Source organism: Pseudophryne corroboree, chromosome 7 (genome assembly GCF_028390025.1).
Source record: "Pseudophryne corroboree isolate aPseCor3 chromosome 7, aPseCor3.hap2, whole genome shotgun sequence".
Lineage (NCBI taxonomy): Eukaryota > Metazoa > Chordata > Amphibia > Anura > Myobatrachidae > Pseudophryne > Pseudophryne corroboree.
Genome location: NC_086450.1, coordinates 100,212,514 through 100,233,745, shown reverse-complemented (window position 1 = coordinate 100,233,745; position 21,232 = coordinate 100,212,514). Strand labels below are relative to the sequence as shown.

At 45.4% G+C, this 21,232-nt stretch overlaps 1 protein-coding gene and 1 long non-coding RNA gene across 2 annotated transcripts in view; both read left to right on the top strand.

The window, feature by feature from the left end:
- The window catches only part of LOC134943427 (uncharacterized), a 40,526-nt gene extending 30,520 nt beyond the window's left edge, over positions 1 to 10,006 (top strand). Inside the window, exon 3 of the long non-coding RNA XR_010181525.1 lies at positions 9,798 to 10,006. This is a non-coding gene — a long non-coding RNA (uncharacterized LOC134943427). The remainder of the gene's footprint in view (positions 1 to 9,797) is intronic.
- DCAF17 (DDB1 and CUL4 associated factor 17) overlaps positions 1 to 21,232 on the top strand; it is a 221,467-nt gene that overhangs the window by 74,833 nt on the left and 125,402 nt on the right. The window lies entirely within an intron of this gene.

The window sequence follows — 21,232 nt, the reverse complement described above, 5'->3', positions numbered from 1 at the left end:
GCCTACAAGTCCATACAGTTTGGTCGATTCCATGCCAGAGTTTTCCAGTGGAACCTGTTGGACAAGTGGTCCGGGTCCCACCTACACATGCACCAGAAGATAATCCTGTCCTCCAAAACCAGGCTTTCACTCCTGTGGTGGCTGCACAGTTCTGACCTGTTAGAGGGACGCAGGTTCGGGATTCAGGACTGGGTCCTAGTAACCACGGATGCAAGTCTCCTAGGCTGGGGAGCAGTCACACAGAGAAGAAGCTTCCAAGGAAAATGGTCGGGTCAGGAAACCTATCTTCACATAAACGTTCTGTAATTGAGAGCCATTTACAACGGCCTTCTACAAGCGGTGCATCTTTAAGATCAACCCATGCAGATCAAGTCGGACAATGTAACAGCAGTTGCATACATAAACCGCCATGGCGGAATGAAAAGCAGAGCAGCGATGGCAGAGGTGACAAAGATCCTCCTCTGGGCAGAAAGACATGCAAGAGCTCTGTCTGCAATTTTCATTCTGGGAGTGGACAACTGGGAAGCAGACTTCCTCAGCAGACACTATCTCCATCCAGGAGAGGTGACAAGTCTTTTGTGAGTTCCTCAAATAGACATGATGGCATCTCATCTCAACAAGAAGCTTCAGAGATATTGTCCTAGGTCGAGAGACCCTCAAGCAATAGCGGTGGATGCGCTAGTGACCCAATGGGTATTCCGGGCAGTGTATGTCTTCCCTCCACTTCCGCTGATTCCAAAAGTTCTCTGAATCATAAGAACAAGGATTCAAGCAATCTTCATTGCCCCAGACTGGCCAAGGAGGGCTTGGTACCCAGATCTTCAGCAGTTGCTCATAGAAGATCCTCTTCCTCTTTGCGAGGACCTGCTGCAGCAGGGGCCGTGCGTGTATCAGAACTTACCGCGGCTATGTTTGACGACATTGCTGAGTGCCGGTTCCTAGCCCGAAAGGGTATGCCGAATATAGTGATTCCCACTCTTATTCAGGCCATGAAAGGAGTAACCTCAAAACATTACCACCATATTTGGAGTAAATGTGACTTGGTGTGAATCTGAAGAGTTTCACTTGGGACATTTTTCTCCATTTTCTGCAGACTGGTGTGGAGGCGGGCCTCCGATTGGAAGAACACTGACAAGGCCGAAATCTGGACCTTGATTGACCCCAAAGACAATTGGCTTCTCTTCCAGAGGTTCAGACCTTTGTGAAAGAGGTTCACATCCAGCCTCCAGTGGCACCATGGGACCTTAATGTGGTGTTGCAGTTCCTTCAATCGAACTGGTTTGAGCCTCTACGAGAGAGAGAGAGTTGAAGTTTCTCACTTGGAAAGTGGTGATGCTTTTAGCATTGGCATCCGCACGGCGGTTGTCTGAGTTGGGGGCCTTGTCTCACAAGAGCCCTTACCTAATCTTCCATGAAGATAGGGCAGAGTTGAGAACTCGTCAACATTTTCTTTCAAAGGTGGTCTCCTCTTTCCACATAAACCAGCCTGTTGTGATGCCAGTAGTTACTGACACATTCACTGAATCAAAGTCTCTAGATGTGGTTAGAGCTTTGAAGATTTATGTCGCTATAACAGCTCTAATTCGGAAAACAGAGTCTTTGTTTGTCCTGTATGCTCCCAACAAGATTGGATGTCCTGCTTCTAAGCAGACCATTGCACGCTGGATTAGAGGGACGTTTCATCACGCTTATTCCACGGCAGGATTGCAGATACAGAAGTCTGTAAATGCCCATTCTACTAGAAAGGTAGGCTCGGCCTGGGCGGCTGCTAGGGGGGGGTCTCGGCATTTACAACTTTGCCGAACAGCTACTTGGTCAGGGGCAAACACGTTTGCAAAGTTTTAAAAGTTTGACACCTTGGCCGATGAGGACCTCTCGTTTGGTCACACGGTGCTGCAGGGTCATCCGCACTCTCCTGCCTGTACTGGAGCTTTGGTATAACCCCATGGTACTGAAGTGGACCCCAGCATCGTCTAGGAAATATGAGAACAGGATTTTAATACCTACTGGTAAATCCTTTTCTCCTAGTCCGTAGAGTATGCTGGGCGCCCGACCCAGTGCATACTTTACCTGCAGTTGTTAGTTTGTAGTAGTGATGTGCACAGGAAATTTTTCTGGTTTTGGATTCGGTTCCGCAGCCGTGTTTTGGATTCAGGCGCGTTTTGTCAAAACCTCCCTGAATTTTTTTTGTCTGATTCGGGTGTGTTAAGCGACCTAAGTGGCCGACACAAACACCTGGCCCATCTAGGAGTGGCATTGCAGGGTCAGACAGGATGGCACTTAAGAAAGTTAGACCCAAACAGCACATGATGCAAAGATAAATGAAAGAAAAAATAGGTACAAGATGGAATAGTCCTTGGGCCCTCCCATCCACCCTTATCTTGTATAAACAGGACATGCACACTTTAACAAACCCATAATTTCAGCGACAGGGTCTGCCACACGACTGTGACTGAAATGAGTGGTTGGTTTGGGCCCCCACCAAAAAAGAAGCAAACAATCTCTCCTTGCACAAACTAGCTCTACAGAGGCAAGATGTCCACATACTCCGATTCCTCACCCCTTTCACTGTGTACATCCCCCTCCTCACAGATTAATTCGTCCCCACTGGAATCCATCTCAGGTCCCTGTGTACTTTCTGGAGGCAATTGCTGGTGAATGTCTCGACGGATTAACTGATTATAACTCATTTTGCTGACTAGGTGAGCGGCTGCACTAAACACTTTCAGAGTACACACTGGAGGGGGGGCAACTTAGGTAAAATAAAGCCAGTTTGTGCAATGGCCTCCAAATTGCCTTTTTCCTGCCAGTATACGTACGGACTGTATGACGTGCCTACTTGGATGCGGTCACTCATATAATCCTCCACCATTCTTTCAATGGTGACAGAATCATATGCAGTAACAGTAGATGACATGTCAGTAATCGTTGGCAGGTCCTTCAGTCCGGACCAGATGTCTGCACTCTCTCCAGACTGCCCTGCATCACCGCCAGCTGGTGGGCTTGGAATTCTTAGCCTTCTCCTCGCAGCCCCAGTTGCGGGAGAATGTGAAGGAGGAGCTGTTGACGGGTCACGTTCCGCTTGACTTGACAAGTGTCTCACCAGCAAGTCTTTGCACCTCTGCATACTTGTGTCTGCCGGAAAGAGAGATACAACGTAGGCTTTAAACCTAGGATCGAGCACGGTGGCCAAAATGTAGTGCTCTGATTTCAACAGATTGACCACCCGTGAATCCTGGTTAAGCGAATTAAGGGCTCCATCCACAAGTCCTACATGCCTAGCGGAATCGCTCCGTTTTAGCTCCTCCTGCAATGTCTCCAGCTTCTTCTGCAAAAGCCTGATGAGGGGAATGACCTGACTCAGGCTGGCAGTGTCTGAACTGGCTTCACGTGTGGCAAGTTCAAAGGGTTGCAGAACCTTGCACAATGTTGAAATCCTTCTCCACTGCGCTTGAGTCAGGTGCATTCCCCCTCCTTTGCCTATATCGTAGGTAGCTGTATAGGCTTGAATGGCCTTTTGCTGCTCCTCCATCATCTGAAGCATATAGAGGGTTGAATTCCACCTCGTTACCATCTCTTGCTTCAGCTGATGGCGGGGCACGTTCAGGAGTGTTTGCTGGTGCTCCAGTCTTCGGCACGCGGTGGCTGAATGCCGAAAGTGGCCCACAATTCTTCGGGCCACCGACAGCATCTCTTGCACGCCCCTGTCTTTTTAAAAAAAATTCTGCACCACCAAATTCAGTGTATGTGCAAAACATGGGACGTGCTTGAATTTGCCTACATGTAATGCACGCACAATATTGGTGGCATTGTCCGATGTCACAAATCCCCAGGAGAGTCCAAGTGGGGTAAGCCATTCTGCGATGTTCCTCAGTTTCCGTAAGAGGTTGTCGGCTGTGTACCTCTTATGGAAAGCGGTGATGCAAAGCGTAGCCTGCCTAGGAACGAGTTTGCGTTTGCAAGATGCTGCTACTGGTGCCGCCGCTGCTGTTCTTGCTGCGGGAGGCAATACATCTACCCAGTGGGCTGTCAGTCATATAGTCCTGAGTCTACCCTGCTCCACTTGTCCACATGTCCGTGGTTAAGTGGACATTGGGTACAACAGCATTTGTGACTCTTTCTTTCTGAGGTCTGTGTACATTCTCTGAATCGCCTGCCTAGTTAAGTGGAACCTAGATGGTATTTGGTACTGGGGACACACTAACTCAATAAATTTTCTAATTCCCTGTGAATTAACTGTGGATAGTGGACACACGTTGAACACCACCCAGGCTGCCAAGGTCTGAGTTAACTGCTCTGCAGCAGGATGACTCCTGTGACATTTCATCTTCCTCGCAAAGGACTGTTGGACAGTCAATTGCTTACTGTAAGTAATACAAGTGGTCTTCCGACTTCCCATCTGGGATGACAATCGACTCCCAGCAGCAATAACAGCAGCGCCAGCAGCAGTAGGCGTCACACTCAAGGATGCATCGGAGGAATCCCAGGCAGGAGAGGACTCGTGACATGGCCTGCAGGACTATTGGCGTTCCTGTCTAAGGAGGAAATTGACATTGAGGGAGTTGGTCGTGGGGTTTGCAGGAGCTTGGGTACAAGAGGAAGAAGGGATTTAGTTGTCAGTGGACTGCTTCCGCTGTCACCCAAAGTGTTTGAACTTGTAGATGACTTGTGATGAATGCGCTCCAGGTGACGTATAAGGGAGGATGTTCCTAGGTGGTTAACGTCCTTACCCCTACTTATTACAGCTTGACAAAGGCAACACAAGGCTTGACAATATCGTCCCACGGACAACAGGTGTCTCCCCGGGTGCTTGACTTAAACAAACCACCTCACCATCAGAATCCTCCTTGTCAATTTCCTCCTCAGCGCCAGCAACACCCATATCCTCATCCTGGTGTAATTCAACAGTGACATCTTCAATTTGACTATCAGGAACTGGACTGCAGGTGCTCCTTCCAGCACTTGCAGAGGGCGTGCAAATGGTGGAAGGCGCCACCTCTTCCCGTCCAGTGTTGGGAAGGTCAGGCATCGCAACCGACACAATTGGACTCTCCTTGGGGATTTGTGATTTAGAAGAATGCACAGTTCTTTGCTGTGCTTTTGCCAGCTTAAGTCTTCATTTTTCTAGCGAGAGGATGAGTGCTTCCATCCTCATGTGAATCAGAACCACTAGCCATGAACTTAGGCCAGGGCCTCAGCCGTTCCTTGCCACTCTGTCGTAAATGGCATATTGGCAAGTTTACGCGTCTCATCAGACGCTTTTAATTTAGATTTTACTGATCTTTTGTTTTTTTGATTTTACATGCTCTCTACTATGACATTGGGCATCGGCCTTGGCAGACGACGTTGATGGCATTTCATCGTGTCGGCCATGACTAGTGGCAGCAGCTTCAGCACAAGGTGGAAATGTATCTTAATCTTTCCCTATTTTACCCTCCACATTTTTGCTCATTTTTTAATTGTGGAATTATATGCCAGTACTATATCAATAGCAATGGCCTGCTGTACCATACTGCTATATATTATATACTGGTGGTCAGCAAAATTCTGCACTGTCCTCCTACTATATATACTGCACACAACTAAAATGCACCACGGGTATGGATGGATAGTATACTTGACGACACAGAGATAGGTAGAGCAGTGGTCTACTGTACCGTACTGCTATATAATACTGGTGGACACTGGTCAGCAAAACTCTGCACTGTCCTCCTATACTACAATGCATCACAGATATGGAGCGTTTTTCAGGCAGAGAATGTAGATATTTTCAGTACACCGAGCACAGATATTTGTAGCACACTGAACACAGAAACTGAGAGGACGCTGCACGTCCTCTCCGTATCATCTCCAATGCACGAGTGAAATTGGCGGCGACGCGTGGCTCCTTTATATAGAATACGAATCTCGCGAGAATCCGACAGCGGGATGATGATGTTCGGGCGTGCTCTGGTTAACCGAGCAAGGCGGGAGGATCCAAGTCTGCCTTGGAACCGTGTAAAATGGGTGAAGTTCGGGGGGGGTTCGGATTCCGAGAAACCGAACCCGCTCATCACTAGTTTGTAGTTACACAAGTGTTGTGTTACGGTCATTTTTTCAGCGTGTTGCTGTAAATTGTTCATGCCTGTTGGCATGTGTTATGTTGAATGCCGTGTTGTGCAGCATGGTTGAGGTGTGAGCTGGTATGAATTTCACCGTTAAATTAAAAGTAAATCGTTTTCTCTAAATGTCAGTCTCCCTGGGCACAGTTCCTATACTGAGGTCTGGAGGAGGAGCATAGACGGAGGAGCCAGTTCACACTCTGAAAAAGTCTTAACGTGCCCATGGCTCCTGCGGAACAGTTTATACCCCATGGTACTGAAGTGGACCCCAGCATCCTTTACAGACTAGGAGAAAAATATTTACCGGTAGGTATTAAAATCCTGTTTTCGACTGCATCTGTGAGAGAAATCGAAGGATTGTATGCACGTTTAAGGTACCATGCGACGCACGGGCACGCTGGTCTAATCTCGCGTCTCATGATAAGTGCTGCACTTAATATTTGCACCCACCCATCACGTGATGACCATGCGATCTATTGCATGGTAATCACTTTGTCAGTTCAGGTGTGATTTCGTCGCACCTGAACTGCTGGTGCGATGTTGCGGGGGATCGCATAACTTTATGGGCACCATTAGTCCTGGGCTGGTATGTAATTGGAATCCCTACTGCCGCACCGTATTACCACTCGTGGTGGTCCATGCCACCACCCAAGGGGGAATAAGAGTGTGGTTAGCGAAGCACGCCACTGTGCCTGATGCGTGGTGTGTGCAGCGATACCGCAAGGGGACTTGCTGCGTTCTCAGTTGGAATTCCGGCGTTGGTCTCCTGACCGCCAGTATTCTGGCACCAACCCTTTGCAACTGGTATACCAAGTAGTTTAATTGTACCCTGAACCAAATTGCATTCAGGTTAAGTAAACCATGAAAGACCCCTTTTCCACTTCATCAGTAACCTTGTTTATTGCTTGATCTATCTGGCTTGTGGTTCGTTGCGATACCCCTTTGTGTCTGCCACAAAAATCTGGGTTACTGCACATAAATCCACGTTGATGTGCGGTCTGAAAAGGGCCAGTTGAAATAATCATGGTTGATCGACATGGTATCTCAAGTCTGGTAGCTACCAGGGTTGAACACTAATTCAACCTGTCTTGCATTGAGGAGTGAACGGGTAAGCCAGGTCTATGCAACGTGTTACAATTTTACGCTATAAGAAGAGGTGGCACTTTGAGATCATCTCCAAGTGCCACCTACGCACGCGTCACTGTTTAAGTCACCACCCCGGCATATTGTTGTGTAAAAGGGTCAGTTAAAAATAACCCAACTCCAGTGACCTGTGAATCCCAGCCTGTTATCAACCAGATTTGGACCTGGGGAAGTGTGCTGTGTAAACGTCATGTCCTGAGTTATGCTTAAAATATGCTGATTGTCTGTATATGCAGAGGACTGCCTCAAGGGAGTGTCTGAGTGACATGCAGGGCAGAAACGGGCTCGGTGTAAATGGGGCCAACCTGGGAATAACCTAGGTTCAGGGTGCAGGGTAAACGTTCTTGGGTCATGGTTGTAACAGTCTCTGAAAGCCCAGGTTGGACCTGGCTTTTTTGTGGGAAAAGTGTTATACGCGTTTGCTGTTTTTAAATGGCAGATTAGTATGCCAGGTAAGTAATTGTGAACCTTTAGCCATTTGCATTTGCTCATGTAAGTTGGTAAACTCTTGCATTTAGGTTAAATGTGGCAGGGATTGAAGTGTGTTCTGAAATCACTTTTACTGGTGCTACCCATGTTTTCTCTTGCAGGGTACACAGGTTGTCCACAGGATAAACAGTGGGATATGATGTAGCAACAGCGGATTAGCACCATTGATCAAAGTTTTCGGCCTCCCAGAATGCACCAGGCCAGTCCCCCTATATCCCCGCCTCCTTTCTCAGGCAATTCAGTTTGTTTGGAGCGGCAGGAGGCAGACCATGGTCATTGGGCTACTGGTTTTATAGCAGCCATAAGCTTTTTATTTTTATAGTATTTTTTTTTTTTTCCTGGCGTAATCTTTCTAAAACGTCCTATGCGTACCATTTAGAGTCGCTCCAACAACTCTCTGCTGGGTCACAACAATGCTGTTTTTTGGTGGGCATCTGTGTAGGATATACTAGCAGGTACTGCAGACATTACCCGGCTATGGCCGGAGCACGGGGAGAAGGTAAGGCATGGGTTCCGCTTAGGAGGGAAAACACGAGACACAGCAGCACTGCTTTGGCATGGATACTACCTCAGGGATCATAGGCTCCAGGGTGATAGGCCCTACACACTGGCCGAACTGCTCGACGGCGGATACGGGTGACCGGGGGGCAGTGAAGTTTCTTCACTCCCCCCGTCACCCGGCTGCATTGAAGTGCAGGCAAATATGGACGAGATTGTCCTTATTGGCCTGCATGTACAGCGATGGGGCATCAGCGATGAACAAGCGCGTGGCCGTTCATCGCTGGTGCCTCCACACTGCACGATATGAACGTTATCTCGTTCATTAATGAACGAGATTGTTCATATTGTGCAGTCATGTTGGCCAGTGTGTAGGGCCCTTTAGTCTGAGACTGGGATTCCTGGGGTTGATGTCCGCAGTGGGGAGTAAGACGCTCTCCTGGTTGTCCCTCCCCGGTTCGTGACCAGTTTCCTCAGTTTCCATCTGTGAGGCTGTGTATCTGAAAAGACCCAGTCGCAGCATAGTCCGCTGTATGACTAGTGCGTCGGTGTTCACTTGGGCATTTGTGTTCACTGTAGGTTCACATGGCCGTTGTGTACACTAATAGCGTCTGGATCCACTCCAGGGACGTGCGGTGAGCTAAATGGCGGAGGGGGCACTGGCTAGCACCAGAGACAGATTCACACACAATACATGAGCCAAAGCGTACATCTGGGCATTATACACAGGTGCAGCAGTATACACTCCTGGAAATTTTGAGGATTTTCATAAGAGATGAGCGTAAAAGATAGGCAGGTGAGGCCACTCAGCGTTAATGTATTGATCGATCCTGGAAGCAGGTTAAGTCTCCCTGTATCTCACTCTCCTGAACTATAGTAGGTGATATAGCACTAAGGGGGTCATTCTGAGTTGATCGTCGCTGTGCTAAATTTAGCACAGCTATGATCATGTTCCCAGACATGCAGGGGGACGCACAGCACAGGGCTAGCCCGCCCCACCCCCTCCCCCGCACAAGTCCAAAAGCATCTCACAGTGGCGATGCTTTTGTACTTGTTGAGAAACTCCCGGCCAGTGCAGCTCCTGCGGTTGAACGGGAGTTGCTCGTCGCTGCCCATGGTCACAGCTGCTACATGTTACGTCACGCAACCGCTGCGGCCCGCCACCTGCACGGTCCGGCCACGCCTCCAAAACGCAATTGTAGAATATACCGGTTCGTTGTATATGTGTTAATGCACTTTGTATTGGGTAGGGTTTGGCAATAGGATAAATTAAAAAATGTATATTTGAAATCTGGCACTTTGAATATTGATAAGGGTTTATCAACGGCTGTTATAGATGTGCCACAACCACATTCCCTTACCACCACTCGTTCCTAATGAGGGGTCCCATGTACTTCTGCTCTCATGGACATTCAGCGCCCAAATGAAACTGTATTTAGAGCAGTGTGCCTATTTGCTACAATAAAGATTTGCAGCACTACTATATTTTGTGTATACCTTGTTAGTTACCATATTAGTGAGAACACTTGCAGAGACTGAACGCAGAATATTTTATTTCCATTTCAGCACTACAGAGAGTGGTACCTCTATGAACAGTCTGCATTATGCTAGTGAGTGCTACGTCTACTACTCCCCTGATACTCACAAAAGTTTAGATGATGTTTAAAGCTGTCCATGTTAGGCAGTGGTTATGTTTGTTATTTAACGTAAGTAGGATTTATTGCTGATCTGTTCAGCACTTTTCAGTATAAGTGAAATGCCTTAAACATATAAAATGTTTCCAAAATTACAAAAATGTTATTCTATATTTAAATTTATGTTTTTAAAATAAAAATTATTTATTGTAAATTTGTATTTTTATTTTAATATATATTGATTTTTCAAATTTAAATGCAATTTACTGTTCAGGTTCAAATACAGCAGAATAAAAACTTTTAATTTGGCATAATAGAGGAAATTTTGAAAGGAGTGAATGGGGAAGACAAAAGCTGCACCCTAAGGATACTGAAATATATATTCTATAAAACATTGGTATACTTCTACCCAACCATGGGGGTTATTTGGATCGGGTGGGAAATTTGCGGCGTCTGCATTGCGCACGTGCGACGTCACTGGACAACGATGCTGCCAACAAGAAATGTGATCGCACCAGCGATAGCAATAAGACGGTCAAGTGGGAGGCGTTACGGGGAGGATACTCACCGGTTTCCAGGCTTGGTAAGTCCAACACAGGTGTTTGGAGGGTGGATGTCTGACGTCAGGACTGGGACCTTCATCGATGGATCTGTCGCACAGGGTCTTGTTTTGATAGAAACATTTTTAGCATAGCAGTGCTGCACAAGCGTTCACAGCACTGCTATGCTATAATACACTCCCCCATAGGCGACGTCAGGTTGATCGCACGAGCAGCAAAAAGTTGCTACATGCGATCAACTCGCAATGACAACCCCCCCCCCGCCCTCCCCATGTGCCTTGGTGTTCATGTCCACCATGCTGTGTGCATTACGGGCTTAATGACTGTTCTGTGCCGACCAGCTAACATGCCCTGACATCACCCGAGGTTCATTATCACTTAACAAGTTTAATTTTATTTTAATTTTGCCTATGTAATCATATAATTCTGAAACAAATGCCTGATAACATTTTTAGATCTAAACTGCAGTCATTGTACAATACCTAACTTAAATAACTCACTAATATGCCACACACGCTCGGTGAAAGCTTGTCCATCCATACTTGTCCTCATACATATAGTATAGGCGCATTCTTTTGAGGACTCTGTTACTGCGATGGTTCAAGATACTTTACTTAGCCCATATTGGGTCAAACTAATAGAACATATATCCTAAACACAAGTTTTGCTCTGCTATCACCATCATATAGGGTATCGGGTTGATAGACAGTGTCTAGTTAGACAGTCAATAGATAGACACCATGGGGGGAATTCAAATGTTTGAAAAGTTGGTTGTCTTTTTCCACCCTATATATTAGATATGAAAAAACAGACACCCAACTGACTTTTCAAACATTATGAATTCTCCCCCATATGTGAGACAGTACAAAAGGTTGACATGAAAGTGGTCGACAAAAAAAAGATAGACAATTTTTTTTTTTTTTTAAATGTAACATGTATTTGGACTATTTCATACCTTCTCTATCCATGTTGGCATAGAGTTGGTTATAAACCTTGTGGCAAGTGAGGCGAGGGTAAGTCTACAATTGGAGTCCCAGTTGACAAAATTATCCACAAAAATGCAAAAAACAGGGTGTCTATTTTTTAGTGGTCAACCATTTTCATGTTGAAATTTTGACCATGTCGACGTAATGTCTGTCTAACATATGGTGTCTGGCTATTGACTGTCTAACTAGATACTGTCTATCAAACTGCAACCATCATATAGACCCTATCCCTATGTCGTCAACTAAATTTTAAAGGAAAAATTTATTAATGAACCTTGTAGATGAAAACAGTTTTACATTGTGGCTGATTATTATTCCAGTATTGGTGCTTCTTCAAACTTGAAAATTATTCCTAGTTTGGAATATTGGTCCTCAATTGTGAAGTCCACAGGCTTGTCAGATTATACTTTGTAAATTGAAAATGATAAAATACATCCATCATTTTGAATTATTTATGGACTGCTATTGTCCTAGGAAGATAACTCTAGCTTCAAGCAGAATATTTTTTCATGTGAAATAACATTATTTAAGTAACGCACGTATTTTAAACAGACCTTAAATTATAAAAATTCACATCAGTCTCTGCCCCAGGGGAGTTTACAATATTTATACCCTCTCGTCTGTATACAAGTACTAGGACAGACTCCAACTCTGTTCTCGGGTCCCCAAACAGTTCATGTTCTAAACAAAGAATAATAATAGTTGGCTCCACCTGTTGATCTTTTAAAATGTCAGTGAGCGATGAGTATACCTAAGTTCATGATAGTTCATCTCTAAAATGTGCTCGGTTTGTGGTCCTGTGGACAGAGTCTGAGAACCATTGCTAAATATCTATTATTAACTAACTTCAGAGTACATATGTAATTTGAAAAAATAAGATGACCAATATATCATAAAAAATATTTTTATTCATAGAAGCGGACCAATTAGAAGAAATAAATAAAAGTAACAGCAAAGGGGAAATAAGCGCAACGGAATATGCTGCGCTATATAAGAAACTGTAAATAAATAAATAGCTTGATTGTACTGCATAGGTCTTCAACCTGTGGCCCTCCAGCTTTTGTGAAACTACACTTTCAACATGCCTTAATATCAAAACTGTGGCATGGGGTGCTGGGATGTGTTGTTCCACAGCATCTGGAGGGGCACAGGTTGGAAATTTGGACTGATTGGGGACCCTCGGTGTATAGGGGGTCAAAGGTCATGACCTCTGGATGCTTCAGAACACTGGTCCAGGTTTTGGGGGGTCCTGATCCACTTTGGAGCTTAGACCCCAATGGGGCACAGGTAGCCCCAGTGATTCTTTACCCCAATACGAAGTTTCTAGTCTCTGGGGTCAAAAATGGGGGTGTTAGGCCCTGGGGGACACTACCCCCCCCCCCCACCGCTTCCGGGCCATGCACCCCAAAATTTTGAAACTTGGTGGGTTGATAGAGAAGAGACTCTTCTGTATGCCTGCCAAATTTGGGGTCACTGGCAGCCCAGGAATGAAAGTTATAGCTCCAGAAGTGGACCCCACTTGACTTTTCCGCCTGCGGGAGAGCCCCGGGTAAGTCAATGGGAAAACACCGCTGGCTGGAAGTCATGGATCTCTGGTTCCCGTGGAGCTATTTAAACCCAATTTGAAACCCAATTTGTTACAGTAGTAGCAGAGTATCCCCTCTATATTTGGGCTAAATTTGGGGTCATTGGGTTAAACAGAACCGGAGATATAGACCGGTAAATCCCCCAACTTTTACCGGGGCTCTCCCGGGTAAGACAATGGCCAAGTACCGCTGTCTGGAAGTCATGGATCTCCGGTTCCTGTGGAGCCATTGACCCCAAATTTGGTACAGTAGTAGCTGCATATCACCTCTATATGTGGTCCAAACTTGGGGTCATTGGATCTAACAGAACATGAGATATTGTGACCCAAATTTGAAACTTTTGGCCCCGTTCAAAGAACCAGAGATGAGCTGCAACCAGCGCCGTTGTCATTAAAGTACTCTAAAAAAAAAAAAGGGCTCCAGAAAGAAAAAAATATATGGCCCCCACCGGTGGAAGTGATGTTTTGGATCCAGGGTGTATGGAAGGGTCCCTGGGTTCAAAGAGGCCCTCCTGTCCTGGTGGGTGCCGTTTTGGTGAATTCCAGGTCTGGAACCAGAATATTTGTGGCCATAAGTCGGTGCTTTGGGAACTTGTACCGAAACAAGACTTAGTGCAATGAAATCAGCGCATCAACAACTTCCAGGCGGTGGATGGTGGGCTTTGAATCCGGGGAGGGGGGCCAGTCGGGGTGGGCTTAATAGTCCATATTTTTTTGGAGGGGGGCTGGTTCCCTTCCACCACTTATGGAGCTTGATCCTAGGAACATCACCAATTTTGGGCTGTTTTGGAGGTATGGAGCTAGGTCAACCGTCCAGTCACCCGTGATGACTTTACCCGGTCTGAGCCTGGGTAAGCAAGTACCGGTGCCTGGAAGTCATGGATCTCCGGTTCCCGAAAAGCCAAATTTATGGGACTTGTTAGACTGTTAGCAGAGTATCCCCTCTATATCTGGGCCAAATTTGGGTTCATTGGGTCCAACAGAACCGGAGATATTGACCAACCAATCGTCAGAGCCTGGGTAAGCAAGTGACCAAGTACCGGTGGCTGGAAGTCATGGATCTCCAGTTCCAGAAAAGCCAAATTTATGAGATTTGGTACACTAGTATCCCCTCTATCACTGGGCCAAATTTGGGGTGATTCGGTCCAACAGAACCAGAGATATACCCCTTTAAACTTACCGCCACACTCTTTTTCCCATGGATTTCAGTTGGGGAAATTATTGTATGGATTGAGCTCAGTTTCTGGAATCAAACACCGGTTCCCGGGCAGGTAGAAACTTGGTTCCGGTACCGTTGGAAATCTGAATATCTCAGCTTTCAGGAGAACTTGGAACCAAGTTTATCGTTGCCCGGGATCATAAGTTATGCCCGGTTGAGCAGTCAAAATACCGCCTCAATGGGAGCGTTTTGGCCGGGTTTGAGCAGGTATATCTCCGGTTCCAAGAACGGTATAAAAAAACAGATATACGGAGGTGGAACGTGGCTTTCATGGGTCATGTTTGAATGGTGATTCTCCGTCTTTGATCCAGAATAACTCTGGTTCTGGACGGGCTAGAAACTAGGTTTCAACGGTTCCTAAATCCTCAGGATCAACTCTTTTTCCAACGAGCGCATAATTTTGGGGTGCAAGGAGGAGCAACTTGGAAGTCAGGCTGAAAAAGTGTGGACTTTGGATGGGGGTCGACTTTGAACGGTCATATCTCCAGTTCCCGGGTAGATACATTAAAACTTCTGGTACCCCCTGATAGCTGAGAGTCCCCTCTAATTTATGAGAACCTAGCCGGGCATGTGAGTCTAAAGGCGGTTGAGATATCAGGGTTCAAGCAGAAATTAACGGGTCCCATTATAGTCTATAGCAGGGCTGGCCAAACCAGTCCTCGAGATCTACCAACAGTTCACATTTTCCACACCACCTAGCTGGTGCACAGGTGTAGTCAACTAGTCATTACTAATTAAGATGTGCTGCATTCATTCCTAACTGACAATTCTACAGATCTCCAGGAGGCCTGGAAAACATGCACTGTTGGTAGATCTCGAGGACCGGTTTGGCCAGCCCTGGTCTATAGGAATTTGGGTGAACTTTGGCCGGTTGTATCTCCGGTTCCCAGGGGTCAATAAACTATCTGAGATATATGTTTTGTAGGTCTGGATCTCCTCTCTGGGCAAGTACCAGCTCCATACGAAAACAGAGCTACACAGGTTGAAAACCAGTGCCCCGATCTGCTGGACCGAATCACCCCAAATTTGGCACAAATATAGAGGGGATACTCATCTACTAGTGTACCAAATTTGGAATAAATAGCTCCACAGGAACCGGAGATCCATGACTTCCAGCCACCGGTACTTGGTCTTTGGGCTTATCCGATGAGTGTCGGGTACATGTTTTTGAGTTTGACGGTCTATATCTAAATCTATATATATATCTTATAGAGGTTATATACCTCTACTAGTGTACCAAATTGGGTGTAAATAGCTCCACAGGAACCGGAGATCCATAACTTCCAGTCAGCGGTACTTCGCCATTTCTTTACCCGGGAGAGCCCAGGTAAAGATTTTTTACTTTGTCGGTCTATATCTCTGGTTCTCCAATACCGAATCACCCCATATTTGGGCCAAATATGCAGGTGATACCCCTCTACTAGTCTATATATATCTTATAGAGGTTATATACCTCTACTAGTGTACCAAATTGGGTGTAAATAGCTCCACAGGAACAGGAGAACCATGAGTTCCAGTAAGCGGTACTTGGCCATTAGCTTACCCGGGAGTGCACGGGTACAGGTTCATGACTTTGCCGGTCTATATCTCCGGTTCCCCTGTACCGAATCACCCCAAAATTGGGACAAATATAGAGAATATACTCATCTACTACTGGGTGTAAATAGCTCCACAGGAACCGGAGACCCATTACTTCCAGCCAGCGGTGTTCTCCCACAAGAGATCACATGGGGTCCACTTATGGAGCTATATCTTCTGTTGCTGGGGTGCCAGTGACCCCAAATTTGGCAGGCATACAGAAGAGTATCTTCTCTATCACCCCTCCAAGTTTCAAAATGTTGGGGTGCATGGTCCGGAAGAGGTGGGGGGGCAGTGTCCCCCGAAGCCCAGCACCCCCGTTTTTGACCCCAAAGACTAGAAATTTCGTATTGGGGTACAGAATCGCTGGGGCTACCTGTGCGCTATTGGGATCTAAGCTCCAAAGTGGATTGGGATCCCCCAAAACTAGGATCACAGTGTTTGGAAGTGTCCAGAGGTCAGGGGCCATGACCTTTGACCCCGACCCTTATGTAGAAAATGTAGCTCAGAATCTCCTCTCCAAAATGTATATCTCGGATTTTTGATGAAAAATCAGGGGGCCGTGAAATCGGACCCCAAATCTGACCCCCCTAAAAAAAAGTCATACAGATTAGCTAGCCCCCCAAGTATGCTAACATTTTTGGGATAGGCTCGTTGGAAAGAGAAGAGTCTCCTAAACAAAACATATATTTCGGAATTTTTATAGACCCCTTAGATCGGGAGATATCGGGGTTCGATTGAACCCCAACTCGCCCATTGACTTTGAATGGGGGCTAGGGGCCCCCGGTTAAACGGTCAATATCTCCGGTTCATGTGAACCGATTGACCCCAAATTTTGACCACATGGACAGGGGTGTCTGGGCTCTCGTTGGTGAATCGGTACACAGGAACCAGAGATATTCACCGGTGATTCCGAAAGTCCCAACTGGGGCTTGGGGTCACCCGGTTGGGGCGACTATATCTCTGGTTCCGCTGGGCCCAAAGACCAGTTCCTGGGTTCATCCCAAAGACTGGCGTATAGCGGAAGTAGTGCCTATATTCAAAAAGGGAAGTAAAGCTGAACCAGGTAATTATAGACCAGTTAGTCTTACATCTATAGTGGGGAAAGTATTGGAAGGTATTCTAAGAGATAGTATTCAGAAGTTCCTTGAAGTCAATAAGGTCATTAAAAGGAATCAACATGGGTTTATGAAGGACAGATCCTGTCAAACCAACTTACTTGGCTTTTATGAAACAGTAAGCGCAAACCTAGATCAGGGTAAAGAGGTAGATGTAATCTTTTTAGATTTTGCCAAAGCATTCGACACTGTACCAAACGTGAGACTTCTCTACAAGCTACAAGAATCAGGGCTATGAAGCACAATATGCACTTGGGTCAAAAACTGGTTAGATAATAGGGAGCAGCGCGTTGTGGTTAATGGATCTTTTTCAGCTTGGACTGAAGTACTAAGTGGTGTGCCGCAAGGCTCAGTATTAGGACCGCTATTGTTCAATATTTTCATTAATGACCTAACAGAAGGTCTAGAGAAGGGGTCCTCAAACTGGATCCTCAGGGTCCCACACAGTGCATGTTTTGCAGGTAACCCAGCAAGTGCACAGGTGTATTAATTACTCACAGACACATTTTAAAAGGTCCACAGGTGAAGCTAATTATTTCACTTGTGATTCTGTGTGGAGACCTGCAAAACATGCACTGTGTGCGCCCCTGAGGACCGAGTTTGAGAACCCCTGGTCTAGAGAGCATGGTGTAAATTTTTGCAGATGATACCAAATTTTGTAAAGTTATAAATGCGGAGGGGTATGCTGAGTCGCTTCAGAATTACTTAGTTAAATTAGAAGGTTGGGCAGCGAAATTGAGAATGCGCTTCAATACAGACATGTGTAAAGTAATGCACTGTGGTAACAAGAACAAAAATAACACCTACCTTCTAAATGGGGTAAAATTAGGGGATTCTGTATTGGAAAAGGACTTAGGTGTCCTCATAGATAGCAAACTAAGCAGTAGTACCCAAAGTAGGACTGCAGCAAAGAAGGCTAATAAGATATTCGCACGCATAAAATGGGGAATTGATGCTAGGGAGAAGAGTATTATACTCCCGTTATATAAATCACTTGTGAGGCCACACCTTGAATACTGTGTACAATTCTGGGCACCTTACTACAAAAAGGATATCCTGAAGCTAGAAAGCTAGAAAAGGTTCAAAGGCGGGCGACCAAACTAATTAAGGGTATGGAGATGCTGGAATATGAGGAAAGGCTTGCAAGGCTAGGCATGCTTACACTGGAAAAGAGGAGATTAAGAGGGGACATGATCAACATTTACAAATATATAAGGGGACAATATACAGATCTTGCGCAGGACCTGTTTTTGGTTAGATCAACACAGAGAACTCGTGGACACTCACTCAGGTTAGAGGAGAGGAGATTCCGCACAATACGACGTAAAGGCTTTTTTACGGTAAGGACGATACGTGTTTGGAATTCCCTGCCTGAGGGAGTTGTAATGGCCGACTCAGTCAACACCTTTAAGAATGGGTTAGATAAATTCTTAATGGATAAGGATATCCAGGGTTACGGGGCATAGTCACGCATTATGGTTATTATAAAAAAGAGGGGTAAAACGTAACGGCAGTCATCAACTTCAGTCAAAATTTTATACAAAATAATTGTGCATAGGAGACCACAAATAGGTTGAACTCGATGGACAATTGTCATTTTTCAACCTTAGATACTATGTTATTATGTTACCACCCAAAGACCTTCCGGAGGAATCCCGGTTGGGGGAGGACTCCTCAGTCTTGACAGTGACATGTCCTGCAGGATTACTGACGTTCCTGACTGAGGAGGAAGTTGACGTTGAGGGAGTTGGTGGTATAGCTTGCAGGAGCTTGGTTACAGGAGGAAGAAGGGATTTAGGTGTCAGTGAACGGCTTACACTCTTAACCAAAGTTTCACAACTTGACACTAACTTCTGATGAATGCGCAGCAGGTGACGTATAAGGGAGGATGTTAGTAGGTGGTTAACATCCTTACCCCTACTTATTACGGATTGACAGAGGCAAGAGATGGCTTGACACCTGTTGTCCGGATTTGTGTAGAAATAATTCCACACCGAAGAGGTGGCTTTTTTGGTAGTTTGCCCAGGCATCACAATGGGCTTCTTCATCCCACGGACAACAGGTGTCTCCCCCGGTGCCTGACTTAAACAAACCAAATCACCATCAGAATCTTAATCGTCAACTTCCTCCTCAGCGCCAGCAACACACATATCCTCATCCTGGTGTAATTCAACAGTGACATCTTCAATTTGAATATCAGGTACTGGACTGTGGGTGCTCCTTCCAGCACTTGCAGGGGGCGTGCAAATGGTGGAAGGAGCCACCTCTTCCCATCCAGTGTTGGGAAGGTCAGACATCGCAACTGCCGACACACTTGGACTCTCCTTGGGGATTTGTGATACCATCTCAAAACGCACAGTTCTTTTCTGTGCTCTTTCCAGCTTAACTCTAAATTTTTCTAGCGGGAGGATGAGGGCTTCCATCGTCATCTAGAATACTGTATTCAGTTCTGGAGGCCATATCTTCAAAAGGATATTAATAAATTAGAAACTGTACAAAGAAGGGCAACTAAAATGGTGCATGGCCTACATCACAAAACATACCCAGAAAGACTAAGAAATCTCAATATGTATAGTTTGGAGCAGAGAAGAGAAAGGGGGGACATGATAGAAACTTTCAAATATATGAAGGGTTTTAACAAAGTCCAGGAGGGAAACATTCTCCAAATGAAGAGAAGCAATAGGACACGAGGACATGCACTGAGACTGGAGGGGGGGAGGTTCAGGGGAAATTTGCGGAAAAATTATTTCACAGAAAGGGTAGTGGACAAGTGGAATAGCCTCCCATCAGAGGTGGTAGAGGCTAAGACAGTAGAGCAATTTAAACATGCATGGGATAGACATAAGGATATCCTTACAAAGAAATAAGGAACAAATAAGGTTAGTGATAAAAAAAAAATAATATATAAAAAAAAAAAAAAGGGGCAGACTAGATGGGCCAAGTGGTTCTTATCTGCCGACAAATTCTATGTTTCTATGTGAAGCTGAACCACTAGCCATGAACATAGGCCAGAGCCTTAGCCGTTCCTTGCCACTCCGTGTCGTAAATGGAATATTGGCAAGTTTACGTTTCTCCTCAGACGATTACATTTTTTTTTTGTTTATTTTTACTGAACTTTGGCTTTGTGGATTTTACATGCCCTCTACTATCACATTGGGCATCGGACTTGGCAGACAACGTTGATGGCATTTAATTGTCTATGTCATGGCTAGTGGCAGCAGCTTCAGCACTAGGAGGAAGTTGTTCTTTTTGATCTTTCACTATTTTATCCTCTAAATTTTTGTTCTCCATTATTTTTTGGGAGTTATGAGACAATATGCGGCATAGGAATGACGGGAATGACTGATGAACAGGACACTACCTCTGGTCTGATGCAGCACAACACAATAACACTGTAAAGACTTGTGGTTGTTGTTATTATTATTATATGGCAGCAGTGTACATATAGCAGCAGCGTACATCGTCACTGGAATGACTAATGAACAGGACGCTACCACTGGTCTGATGCAGCACAACACAACAAAACTTTATAGAGCTACACTGGATATATGGAAGCAGAGAACACCAACACTGTGACTGGCTGGGCTGATGCAGCAAAATACACTGACTACACTGGACTGGACTGAGCAGCACAACACAGCACAAGACTCGCCACCCCACTTTATATAAATAAATAAATAAATAAATAGCTGATTTTAGGATTATCTGGCTATTTTCTCCTCGCCGTAAGGACATAACCATAAGAGGGCTAATAAGGTCCTTTCGGATAAGAACATGACCATAATGTCCTTATGGCGAAGAGAAAATAGCTGATTTTAGCATATTCTGGCTATTTTCTCTTCGCCGTAAGGACATAACCATGAGAGGGCTAATAAGGTCCTTTCGGATAAGAACGTGACCATAATGTCCTTATGGCGAAGAGAAAATAGCTGATTTTAGCATATTCTGGCTATTTTCTCTTCGCCGTAAGGACATAACCATGAGAAGGCTAATAAGGTCCTTTCGGATAAGAACGTGACCATAATGTCCTTATGGCGAAGAGAAAATAGCTGATTTTAGGATTATCTGGCTATTTTCTCTTCGCCGTAAGGACAAAACCATGATAGGGCTAATAAGGTCCTTTTGGATAAGAAAGTGACCATAATGTCCTTATGGCGAAGAGAAAATAGCTGATTTTAGGATTATCTGGCTATTTTCTCCTCGCCGTAAGGACATAACCATGAGAGGGCTAATAAGGTCCTTTCGGATAAGAACGTGGCCATAATGTCCTTATGGCGAAGAGAAAATAGCTGATTTTAGCATATTCTGGCTATTTTCTCTT